This window comes from Bombina bombina, chromosome 10, assembly GCF_027579735.1.
Source record: "Bombina bombina isolate aBomBom1 chromosome 10, aBomBom1.pri, whole genome shotgun sequence".
Taxonomy (NCBI): domain Eukaryota; kingdom Metazoa; phylum Chordata; class Amphibia; order Anura; family Bombinatoridae; genus Bombina; species Bombina bombina.
Genome location: NC_069508.1, coordinates 96894471 through 96908661, shown reverse-complemented (window position 1 = coordinate 96908661; position 14191 = coordinate 96894471). Strand labels below are relative to the sequence as shown.

At 35.2% G+C, this 14191-nt stretch overlaps 1 pseudogene; it reads right to left on the bottom strand.

Moving 5' to 3' along the window:
• Nucleotides 1-842: 842 nt before the first annotated feature.
• Nucleotides 843-14191, bottom strand: part of LOC128640829 (vitellogenin-A2-like) — a 28165-nt pseudogene continuing 14816 nt past the window's right edge.

Here is a 14191-nt window from a genome sequence, read left to right as displayed (position 1 = left end):
TCATTTATGTATACTCTGCAAATCCATGCTTGAATTTGCCCTCTCTCAGCTGTGTGCTTGATTGGTTGAGCATATTTCAAATACTAGACAGGGTTATGTCTGCATTCCTTAACTCTATTTATTCTCTTTACCTGCTACAACTATCCTATCTTGCCTCCATTCTTCTATTGTTAATTTTCCTCATCATAACATTTATTCCATTATGCAGCCTTTTTCTGGCATAGCTCTGCCCACCCCCAGTTTGTTTGTCTTTCCCACAATTTAACATCTAACTTTCTCTCACTTCCCCTCTCACTCTCCCTGAAATGTGGTTTATACTGAAGCATATTTTTGTTTCAGCTAGTCCAATTTTTAGTTTGTTTCTTCACTCATACTGGATCTGAAATATGATCAATCATGGTCTTTCATTTAAATCAGTTGGACACTAATCCTCTCCATCATACATATTTTGGGCTCCATTTATGAAGCAGCGCATGCTGCTTCGGAGTCCCATCATTTCAGGTCTGCCTGAAACGGAAGTTAAGAAGCAGCCCCTGCTAGCGGACGATTGGCTGCCAGTAAGCAGGGGATTTAACAACAGTCTGGTGAAATGCTTGTGCAATGTTAAATGCCGACAGTGTATGATGTCAGCATTTAGCGAGGTCGAACATTTAGCTACAGCGAATCATGTCCGCTTGACTGTTGTTAAAATCTATCTCTTCTTGTTTTCCCTATTTGTCCTGCATTACATGCCTACCTAGTCTAAACTTTGTAACTAATTTGGTTTGCCTAGTCATATAAAAAGTCCATGCTTAAATTACCATACATTAATAAAATGCAAATAAATAACAAAAGAAACTATATGGATGCAAATATTTATTGGAAATTAACATATCTACAACATTGTATTATACAATTTCTGGTGTGAGTCTCATTCATTAGTTAGGTGACATTGTTAATTTATATGAACATTGTGTGCTCTTATTCATGGGGCAGATTATTAGTTACACTTAAGAGATTCACAGGAGCATTCTGTATGAGCATCTACTGTCTCAAATAGATCTTCAGGCTTGTCTATCTTTGTTTGGCCTTCAAGAAAGTCTGTGGAAGCATCTGTAAATAAAATAAAAGAGTTTACGATGGGTGGAACTGGGTTTCACTTGTGTCAAACAATTTATTATTTTAAATTCAGCCCTTTTTCATTTCAGTGCATTATTGCTGAAACATACTAATATACACATATCAAAAGTAGTCTAATATCACTTTAATATGATAACACATAGAAGAAAATTATATTCATTACACAGCAGGAGGTATATTGCCTGTTATCTATAGGCTGTTTCTCTAAGTGCATTCTAATTTACTGACTATTCTACTTATTTTACATTAATTCCCCCTAATTAATTTTTTAATGTCCCTTGAACAACCACAATCTGATGTAGCTATGATTTGGAGAGGACAAGACAAACTGCAATGTTGTCTTGGATTGGGTATACTCAAGGTTCCTGCTAGAATACAGATGAACGCATTAGTTCTCATAACACATTGCAATGTATAGGAGGACAACCTCAGTGTACTGAATAGGGCAAGTGAACCTTCATTTTAGATAGACATTAATAGACTAAATAATATAATCTATGGAAAAATGGTATTAGTTTTCTTTTTCTGTTTATGAGATTTTCTGTAGGTAATAGTTATGATGTTTTCAACGTTTGTTGTCAAATGATCAAGAACTGGACAATTTGTAATAAATATAAACTTCTGCAAAGTCTCAAAAATTATATTTTTGAGAGCAAAATTGCACGAGCCTCTTTACAATCTTGTCAATTGTATAATCAGAACTAGACTGTTTTAATCTGATGATAATGTTACAAGTAATTATCACAATCTGAATAAGTCATAAGTACAAATGTACTATATTAAGCTTAAAGGATGGTGTACTCAGCAGTGGTGTATTTAGCTTTTTTCCTGTCCTAGGCCCCCAGGAAATATTCTGCCCATGAACCCCACCCCAATTATGTTGCTCTTTTTTGTGTCTCATATATTTCTCCCCACCGAACGCCAGAGATGTACTAAGGGTCTTGCACCCCCTTTATACAACTAGGTTTAATTGATTGATAAATAAATTAATAAATAGATATAATTTTTGAAGACCATACAAGTAGGAAACATTATGTGATCAAATTACCCCCTCAAATGTTGCAGGCTTCACCAATCCTGATTCCCTACAACAGGCTTTATTGGCAACAGCCAAAATATTCTTCAGTAAGCATCTTGGAAGGATTAATTGTATTCAAAGTTGTTGCAAGAACAACTTTTCAAATGAGCTGTTTTGTCTCTCCCAATCCCACTGGGAGGTTGTTTTCTGTTCTACCTTATGTTTACATATATTTTATATAGCCAATACTCCAGTATTGAAAGTTCCATTATAAGTGGTGCATTCATGGGTAAAATGGATCCTTGGGAAAATGTTACTACAATGTCCCTTTATATATTTGCTTTTCTTCCTAACCAATCATCATTTTACTGTGTCTATCACACCCTTTAATTTAGCCCGTCAGTCAATGCTTCCCAATGAGTTCACTTTACTAATTTTTCACTATTCTCTGTACTAGATCTTTACCTGCAGGCAGACAGTGGAAGCCAACTGATACCGGAGTCGTACTAACTGGTGAACATCCTTTTATACATCGCAGAACTGGTTGGACTGAATAACATTTAGATTCATATTCATCAATATCAACTGATTTCTCAAGTTTCACCATTGTGCGCTGCAGTTTACAGGCTGCAAAAAAAACAAAAACAAACACATCAATACCATTGTTAGTTATTTACTTTATAGTCCAGCATATACATAGCCCCCAAGCATACAGCATTTTTTTTAGGATGGTTACATTTGGGAGCTCTTTTTAAATGCCCCCTTTGTCAATGTCCTGTTTTTTAGGGATATCTAGATCCCTCCCAGAAACCTCCTGACTCCTCCCATGAACTACCTACCCATGCCTACACACAACCTCCCAACCATGCCCCTGTACAGAAATACCAGCCCATGGGCCCCAGTGTTGCTTTCAGGTAGGTGACTTCTCTGCCATTACCTCCAGAACAAGCTTCTTCGGCTGGAATCCAAGAATGCAGAAAGCTTGCTTCATCTCTGGCAACATTACCATCTGGCATCTGGAACTCCTGTAAGTTCTCACTATCAGAATGACCACATATTCCACAGGTTCTTCCCTTCATCCATAAGGTGGTTCTAACCTGTAGACATATGAGGAATTAGTGCAATTTTCTATGCTGACAACACTAATATGTATCAAAGTACACAGGAGTCATCATTTTGGACTTATCTTCATATCTACATATCACATTTTTGCATTACATAACATTAGATTTTTTAAAAAAATTCTTAAAACAACAATATCCGTTAAGAATAATGGTCATTTTAGAATGCGTGATCAGCTTGTACCTTGCTTAATTTTCCATCGTAATAAAGTTTATCAATTCCGAAGTCTGGAGCTGAAAGTGAAAAGCCTTCACCTTCATTCTGTATGGTTATCAATGGAGCTGAAATGAAATTAAACACAGAGTTATAATTTTTTGTTTTTATGACTTTTTTTTTACATCAAACTGAGAAAGAAAAAGAAAATGCATAAAGGGAGATTAAACACTAAATAAATGCTAGACAGAATGATCAATTCGAAGAAAAGATTAGCCTGAGAATAACAGGTAGATGTATTTTAAAGGGTCATTAGCTGTTTAAATATTGACCAAATAAGTGTAAAGTTTTAGTGTCTATAAAACAATAGGAGCTGCCATGTTGTAACTTAGGTTACCTTTTCAGCTGTGGCCAATTAGAGACAGTTATATATAGCTCCCTAGAGTTTGCAGCCTATAACTTTGTGGAATATAACAGTGTTGATGGCTGTGTGGAATATAACAGTGTTCTGCACTTATATTTCTAGCAGAAAATGAAAAGCTCAGGAAAAGAGGACAAAATAAATAAAATGAAAGTATATTGCAGAGTTTTTTTAATAGATATATATATTTATATATACAATTTATAATTTTACTTTAATACTGCTATTTTAACAAGTGGATATGTTTCCATTGCTAGAAGTAGATATATACAGTTACCCTTTGGGGTCTAAAGTTGGTGGGAGTGGGGTGTGAAAATAAACGGCACTGAAAAGTGCCTTTATATTGCGGTCTATGTGAACTGTGTGTTCCCTGTAAATATATATGTATATGGTTATATACATACTGTATATATTTATGTGTTAATATGTGTACATATGTATATCAGCATTTCCATATATATTTATGTGTTAATAGTGTACATATGTATATCAGCATTTCCATATATATTTATGTGTTAATATGTGTACATATGTATATCAGCATTTACATATATATTTATGTGTTAATATGTGTACATATGTATATCAGCATTTACATATATATTTATGTGTTAATATGTGTACATATGTATATCAGCATTTACATATATATTTATGTGTTAATATGTGTACATATGTATATCAGCATTTACATATATATTTGCAAATGCTGCAATCGCTGCACTTCTTACCCCCTTTGCTGCACTGCCGTCTCTGATGACATAAGAACGAGGCTCTCTTTAGAGCCTTTGGAAGCGCGCTCTTGTGAGTGCAATGCTTCCCAACAATGCGAACGTGAGCTCATTAGCCTGCGATGGTATTACAAAGTGGAGGGCAAATATTGCATTCTTCAAATCGATATTTAGCGCTCCACTTGTAATCTGGCTCTTAGGGGTCTTTTTATCAAGCTCCGAACGGAGCTTGATGCCCTGTGTTTCTGGCGAGCCTTCAGACTCGCCAGAAACACTGCTCCATAACCTGTCCTCCTGCTCTGAGGCGGCGGACAGAAATCAACCCGATCAGATACGATCGGGTTGATTGACACCCCCCTGCTAGCGGCCGTTTGGCCGCGAATCTGCAGAGAGTGGTATTGCACCAACAGTTGACAAGAACTGCTGGTGCAATGATAAATGCCGACAGCAGGTGTATTAAAGGGACATTAAACACTTTGAGATGGTAATATAAAATTATAAATTGTATATAATAAAAACAACTCTGCAATATACTTTCATTATTTATTTTGTCCTCTTTGCCTGTAATTCCATTCTGAAATTGTGAGCTTTTCAGTTCCTGTTAGAAATGGAAGTACAGAACACTGTTAAATCCAGCACAACCATTGGCTGCACACTCTAGTGACCTATTTAAAACTGACCCTAATTGGCCACAGTAGAGAAGGTAACACAAGTTACAACATGGCAGCTCCCAGTGTTTTATAGACACTAAAACTTTACACTTATTTTGTCACTTTTTAAACAACTAATGAAACTTTAAAAAATACATCTACATGTTATGGACTAAATCTTTTCTTTGAATGCATCATTCTATCTAGCATGTATTTAGTGTTTAATGTCCCTTTAAGGGAACAGATTTTCAGCACTAGCAGTCAAGCAATTTTGGGAAAGTTACCAGACTGCTTTAAGAGCAAATGAAAGTCAATCAATGTATTTGTACCTGATGGGATAAAAAGTAAACTATACAGCTTGATTTTGCAATACTGTAAAATAAACATTAGTTTTCACTTACAAGAGGAAGGCTGGTATGGCAAACTCTGCTTTGGCACCACAATTCCATTAACCTTAAGCTTCTGTTCTCCAGACAAGGAATACATATCCACATCACTAGAACAAGAAAACAGTACATACAAGTTACATTGTGTATTTCCAAAAATATGTTGTTGTTTTTTTATTGTAAATAGTAATGTACTGAACACTTAAAGGGACATACATTCCAAACTTTTTCTTTCATGATTCAGATAGTGAATACCATTTTAAATTCTTCAACTTATTTTTATTATATAATTTCCTTCATTCTCTTGGTATCCTTTGTTGAAGGAGCAACAATGCACTGCTGGGAGCTAGTTGAGAGCATTGGCTGAGCCAATCACATGAGGCACATATGTGCAGCCACCAATCAGCAGCTCCTGAGCCTACCTAGGTATCCTTTTCACCAAAGTAAATCAAGAGAAAATAAATAAATGAAATAATAGAAGTAAATTGGAAAGTTGTTTAAAGTCACATGCTCCATCTGAATAACAAAAGAAAAAAAATGTGGTTTGATATCTCTTTAAATGGATTCTATACTGGTTCAGGACCTCATTTACATCTGTCTCTTATTAACCACAGCAAAGGAGATAAGATAACCATACTCAAGGGACAGAAATGTAACTCACCATAAAAATATTTACTCATGTGCAGTAACTAAAAAACTTTTTTATTGGTGTTTCATTATTTATTGTTGTTGGGTTCTTTTCACAGTCCCTAGGAAGACTAATGTACGTACTACATGATCGAGAACCCTGACCCAAATAATGTTCCCAGTGTTTGCTTAAAGGGACGTCAAATCTCAAAAACAAAATGGTGATTCAGATTGAACAAACAACTTTCTAATGAACTTCTATTATCATATTTTCTTAGTTTTCTTGTTATCCTTTGTTGAAAAGCAGGAAGGTAAGTTCAGGAGCGTGCACGTGTTTGCAGAACTAGATGGCAGCAGTTTTGTAACAATGTTATACATTAGCAACAGCCAGGGCTGGCCCAAGAAATTGTGCTGCCTGGGTCCGAGAATGCAACGATGCCCCCCCCCACCCCCAGTAATAATATTACTGATTACTATATTAACCTACTAGCCCTAGCTGCTAACCTTACTAAGCCTGCCTACCTGCATGCAACCAATGCTTATGCACAATTGGGCAATAAGTTGGAAGGAAGTTAGGAAAGAGATGCACTTGTCTTACCTTAAATGTCAAACCCTGACCAGTTTTGTGTCTTTGTGCATGAAGAGTTTATGCTGCTGGGAGCCTGTGAATTTTCCCACAAAGACACGGGACTGGTCTGGATCTGACTCAGTCACTGAAGTGCTGCCCCTTGTCAAGTGCTGCCTGGGTCCATTGGACCTACTTGGTCCCATGGTTGAGCCAGCCCTGGTAACAGCACTAGATGACAGCACTATTTCCTGTCATGTAGTGCCCTAGACATGTGCACGCTACCTATCTAGATATCTCTTCAACAAAGAATAATATGAGAACAAAGCAAATTTTAAATAGAAGTGAATTGAAAACTTTTTTTTAAATGGTATTCTCTGTCTGAATCAGGAAAGAAAAAAAAATGGGTTTCACGTTCCTTTAAGCAGTGTAGGAGTTCATTAACTTCCCTTCCTAATAGGCTGCAGAAAAGGTATCAATATAAACATACACAAGAAGCATCTATAGACTGCAAACCAATGCAGCTCAGGTCAATATGACAGATTATAAAGTTTTTATAATAATGATCTTGTATGCAGGTCTTTTGCAATACAGGGTATAACTGATCATTTATTTGCTGCATATTTAACAAAGGCTTAACTGATCCTTTTAGTCTATGCAGACATAAGTGAGACTGGAACTTCAATTCAATCTATTTTCTCTACAGTTTTTACAAAAATGGAATATCTATGTGATCAGTTTGTTTCCATAATGAGCAAAAGTGTCTTGAGTTTTCAGAATCTGTGTGACATTAACTTCGTATATCAGCTTTTAAGAGAACTCTCTTAAGTTCAATACAAAACTATACTGTGTTACTTACAAGCTGCCAAGTTTGACATTGATATCTTTATACTCTGTAGATTGTGGAGAATTCCTAATCATCACCAAAAATTTCATATCAGAACTGGCGTCCTGAACCAATATATGGAAGCAGTTTCCAGGCATTGAGTAGTTAAAGTTAACTTCATTGAAGGTTGTTATACTGTTACTGGTCATTACACATTGTCCTATAAAATAAAATGGGAACAGATTACATTTTAGATAATGAAATTATTAAAGGGACATACAACACACACACAAAAAATATTTCATGATTCACATAGACTAGAGCATGCAATTTTAAATAATTTTCTAATTTAGATACCGACCTAGGTATCTCTTCAACAAAAAATACCATGATACCAAAGCAAATTTGATAACAGAAGTTAATTAGATCTTTTTTAATTGTATGCTCTGTCTGAATCCCAAAATAAAAAGTTTGGGTTTCATATTATTTTAAGAAATATTTTTTTTTTTAATATTGATATAGAATAAGTTTTCAAAAACCTAAGAGTATGAGGCCGATTTACCATAGTGCGAGCGGACATGATCCGCTGTAGCAGATCATGTCCGCCGCACATCGATAAATGCCGACAGCATACGCTCTCTGCATTTATCGTTGCACAAGCATTTCTAGTGAAATGCTTGTGCAATGCCGGCCTCTGCACATTCAGGGGGTGTCAATCAACCCGATCGTATCCAATCGGGCAGAATGCTGTCCGTCGCCTCAGAGGTGTCAGACGAGTTAAGGAGCAGTGGTCCTGAAGGCTCGTGCGGAAACAGGTGCATACGGGGCACGAGAAATCGGCCCCTATGTATTTGATATGTAATATGATGTGCTGACCTTGAAGTCTATTCATCAGCATCTGTGGAGCATCAGCAAAGATATTCCATGTAGGCACCTGAATATCAGCAGGCTGTACGTGCCAACCTGCAGTTACAGCCAGTGGAAGTTGTAATGCTTGATAAACCAGGGTCATCTGGAACACAAGGATGATATGTTAGTTGGACAAGTCATGTTCAAAATAACATTAATAAAATGTTATTTCACCACCAAAACACAAACCAGTTCAGAAGAGCTTCCGGTCTATAAATATTTGTGTAATTTGTTGTGAAGAAAAATGATTAAAATATTTACATTTACCTTTGGTACTTGAAGGACAACATTCATAGCTCTTGGGGAGCTAAGAGCAAGGACTAATTTAATCTGTTTTGAGGGATTTCTCTGGAATTTTTCATAAAATCCTAACATCATTGCTGCTCCTGGAACGTACTCAGCCATACTGAAATACAATCATAAAATTAACAATGAAGCCAAGTAGTCAATTAAATGGAAAAAAAAAAAAAAAAGGATAATTACTGAATCTTTAAATGAGAAATTTGAAATTTGGAATTTTTTATAATTATATTTTTCAAATGAAATTAGATCTTGGACAAACTAAAAAATGTTTAACTGGTCACAAAATTTTGATAAAAAATATTTCAATAGGCCGTAGTTCCCATTACTGTCATAAACTACTAGTAACATAAACCTTCTCCATAGACAGAGATAATTCCTGTTGTTACCAACAGTTTATACATTTTACAACAGTTATGGAAACCAGGCCTCAGTTTATTTTTAATAAACAAATATTTTACACTGGGGATTTGGCCCTGGGATAAAAAGCACAAGTGTCTGGTAAGAATAAATATTGACCATTCGAAATTAATTCCCCCCCCCCAAAATCAATTAAGTAAATTTTCTTCATCTTTTTTAAATATTATTTAATAAATGAGTTTGAGATATTATTTGTTTTCTAATCTACCTTATACTGACCTTATAAATATATATTTTTAATTTATTTGTTAAACTATAAAAAATGACCTTTGAAAACACTGTAAAATATAAATTAAATAAACTTTTATTTATCGGACTAATACAGATTTAATTATTTAACTTACATTTTCACTATCTAGAGGAAGCTAAATGCCCTTTGAAATCATTAAAGAAACATGAAACTCAAAATGTTTATTTCTTGATTTTGATGAGGATAACATTTTATACAACTTTTACGTTTACTTCTATTACCTAATTTGTCTCATTCTTTTGGTATTCTTGAAAAATCACTACTGGGAGCTAAGCACTAGGTGAACCAATAACATGAGGCATTTATGTGCAGCCACCAATCAGCAGCCCCTGAGGCTACCTAGGTATTCTTTTCAACAACGGTTACCAAGACAACAGAACAAATTAGATAACAGAAAGAAAATTGGAAAGCTGTTTAAAATCACATATCTGCATCATGAAAGAAAAAATGTATGTTTCATGTCCTTTTAAGGATGAGTTTTCACTGAAAAAATAGTAATTAGATACAAATATATATTAATATATTTGAATAAATAACCTCAAATTTCTTGCTAGTAAAAACTATTTGTTTTATCAATTCTCATAGCTTATCTCTCTTTTTACTACACTGAATAAAGTAAATCTTTCTGTATAAGTGAGTATATTTTTAGAATAGTACAGTGCTAGATCTATATGATTATATATCACTTACAATTCTGCTACTTTCTTCACTTTAGATGGAATACGAGGTAAATCCACTTTCAATCTGAATGCTGGCTGATTGCCTAAACGTCCGGTCTGTGCCTGGATGGCTACCTTGTATTGCTGACACCGCTGGCCCCATCTAAATTCAGCCTAAAATATAATTCACATGTTGTTTTTTTTTGCATTAATTAACACAGCTCATGTCAGTTTTTCTTTGCACCTTTTTGACAATATTAACATTTTTATACCATAAATGTTACCAGCACAATGGATTTGTGCATAAAATATGGACAGATATTGTTAAAGTGAATTGGCAACCACAAAGCTGTGTAGTTCCTGGGTAAACTTAATGTAAAAATAAAAAATAAATAATTTATAGTGATGTGTTTATATAAAAACACATTTCAGATTATCATTTATAGATGGTTTGTATATGTGACAAAACCGACCTGCCATTCTAGACACTGATATAGCTACAGATCCAGACAGGTACACGTACAGGATGCCCTGTATTCTACATCTGCATCAGTATTCAGTATCTAACAACACAAGTTACATTTTTCAAGATATATTTATCAGAGGGTGTATCAGAAATTCAGAGCAGGGCAGTAAATTCTGACTGCATTACTGTGCTCGGAGGCACATCAAAAGAGAACCTTCTGCTATATCCTCAAACCTATTTATGCTATACTGGGTGATAATCATAGATCTTAAAGCTGTAATGTTCATGTTAATATATATATAAATATATATATATATATACACACATACATAAATGAAGCAAAGCTAATGGCACTACAATATTTCGGAGGAAGTATTCTGTTATAAAAAAACAATCTAGTGTTCTAACTTAGGGTTAAGGTTTTTGTATGTATCTTGTATTCAGCTACTTTGCTGATGAAATTTGACATATGCACATACATACCTGAGCTTCATGAGGACTCTGAACGGATGCATCAGCACACATTTTCCACCTGCTTTCTCTACTGATGTCCACCACATAGGCTTGTAACCTGGGTTTAGAGGAGTGTTCCTCTGCAAACACAATGACTTGGTATCCTTGTTTTTTGTTGTCATTTCTTAGGGCCTGAGCAGTGATAACAACCTGAGGGGGTGCTTTGTCTCCCAGGTATCTTCCCTAAAATACAGCCAAGTGTTAATACATTTTTAATGATAACAACACAAAAGCATCTATTCTTATTAGAAAAGCCATTTTTTTTGTTTTTATCTTTATTTTGTCATTTAAAATAGGTGTTTTTTCCAGCTGAAGGCATCGCCTATACTAAAGTATTGGCCATTGTGTAAGCTAAGGAGGCCTTTGAGTATAGAGAAATATATAAAATCAGGTGGTCTGCTATTTATGCAGACTTATCCCATTTTCATGGGCATGTTCTTGTGAACAATGAATTGAGACTTCATTGAGCAAAAACAGTTATTTCATACACAAACACAAACTTAAAGGAGCATTTCTCCCCTATATTGCAATCCTCTGCAGCTACCGATTTTATAGTACAATGTGCCTTTAAGTCTCTTTTTAACTACTTAAGCAGAAGTTAAAAGAAAATTGTCCTATGTAGAATAGAAAATGCAGAATACTTTGTGACTTACCGCGATGTGATTGTCTTCCACCACTTTGTCTGCTTGATGAGCTACTACTTGATGAGCTACTGCTTGATGAGCTGGATTGTGAGGACTGTGCCTGCCCTGATGTCCTCTGGGAAATAAATATAGGAAACATTAAATCCTGAGATTACTGTTATCACATGCTTAACTATTAATAACACATAATTATATCCTCTGGGATTAGTTGTTGTATTATCTGAGAGCCTTACTTCTACAGAAGTGAGAATTTTTACAGTGTGTGAAAGATATTTAATATATAGAGAATATAATAAATAATAATATTAAATATCTTTAGGAATAATTATATATACACTTACTTGTCTGCGTACTGGGTTAAATCGTAATTTATAGAGTTCACGCTGAACCTAGATGAATAAGGAAATGTACATAGTTACTAGAAAAATATTCGTTTTCTTGTAGAAAAAAAATAGTATACGTTCAAGAGTAAAAACTTTTTACATAAAAATGCATCTTTATAAGTTTTCCTGCTTCATTTATGAAGAGTTGCTAAGTTAAATCAATCTAGTTAATAAATTAAAACTGTACTAACATTTACAATTAAGATTCCCAGATCCCAGTAAACACAGTGCGTCATATTCTAGCCCAGCTTTCTATTACAATACCTGAGGGAGGTCAGAATCCCTCAGATGTTTGTTATGACGGTTCTGCTGTTCATGACTGCGCTGAGTGTGCTGTCCATGGTTTTGATGATGCTTATTTTGGGCTCTGCTGTTTTTGACCGCTGGAACTGCTGCTGCTACTGCTGCTACTCTTTTTACTGCTGCTGCTGCTGGAACTGCTGCTTTTTTTGCTGCGGCTGCTGCTGCTACTACTCTGCTGCTGACGCCCTTTAGCTGTTTGTCTGTCTCTCTGTGACTGCTGGCGATAATTGTCTGAAGGTACAATATCTTTTTCATTCTTTTGTCCATGATGTTGCCTTTGGCGCCTAGATTGCTGAGATGAACTTGATGAAGATGAAGGAGAAGAGTTTGATGAAGAACTAGATGAACTAGAAGAACTAGGTGAATTAGATGAACTTGAAGAACTAGATGATTTAGATGAACTGGAAGAACTGGAAGAGGATGAGGATTGTGGCTTTTTGTTTCTGGCTTCAACAACGTCTGTCTCTGGGGTTTTAGCGTTTTTGCTCTTTTTGTTGCCTTTTTTATTTTGACGTAAACTTTCATTTCTGGCCTGCAATGTGTCATGAAAGAAAAAAAAATCTAAATATATTAAAATGAAAGACATATTATTTATACGTAATAAAAATAGTATTTTACAAAAAAAACACATACATGATATAAATGTTGTATATACATAAATTATAAAAATTCCAAGAACAGGAAAGCTAATATTACTAAATATTCTAACTTAATGACAAAGCAATAAACTTTTATTTAAAAATAAATAAATATATATATCATTCCAACTTACTCTATATTCAATATCTTCTATTCCAAGAATCTTTTTGAGTCTCAGATGAACCTCGGACTCTTCAAGCTGTTCACCTTGTTTATCCTCATCAGTTACCATGGCAATGATCTTGGAAGCTGCTTTAGTTCCAGCTGTGATTTCCAACTGAAGTTTTTCAATTGGTGCATCACTTTGAGCTGTGCAATACAAATGTAAAAAAAAGGTTACACTGTGTATCAATCATATTTACATATTAAGCAAAGGCATTTAAAAATAGAGCTATACCTGGTTTTATTGTGACTCTGATTTCCTGTTCTCCAACTGCTCGATATAGTGGGGTCTGTCTGAGGAATCCGGCATTTTTGATATTTGGTTTCAAGACAGACTTGGAAGCCAAATTTAGGGGCTTTAGCACAGTACCGATAGTCATCAGTGTTCCTAGATGATGAGTATTGGTGTTCTGTTACTTCTGCAGAGTAGGCCCATTTCTTGCTCACCATTTCTGAAGACACATCCTACAACAAAAGTATTTAGCAATTATTTTTTATTTCATGCAGAGGTTTAGTGAGCTTTATCTTTAGATCAATTGCCCTTATCTCTCAAACTTAGCATTGGCTGACAAGTTATGGTTTATCTCTCTCATCCATTACCATTTGCTTTGAGGGCTATAACTATCGTTTCTTTTCAGCAGCTAAACACCACAAACACTTCTGATTTGAAAAACAAAGCATATACAGGTGCATCAATTTTAATTTCCTTCAAGTCTAGGCGGACGAATTATCAAGCTCCGAATGGAGCTTGATTCCCCTTGTTTCCGGCGAGCCTGAAGGATCGCGGAAAAAAGTAGTTATGAAGCAGCGGTCTAAAGACCGCTGCTCCCTAATTTGTCCATCTGCTCTGTGGCCGTGGACAGAAATCAATCCAATCGTAAAATGCTTGTGCAATGATAAATGTTGTCGGCATTTATCGATGTGC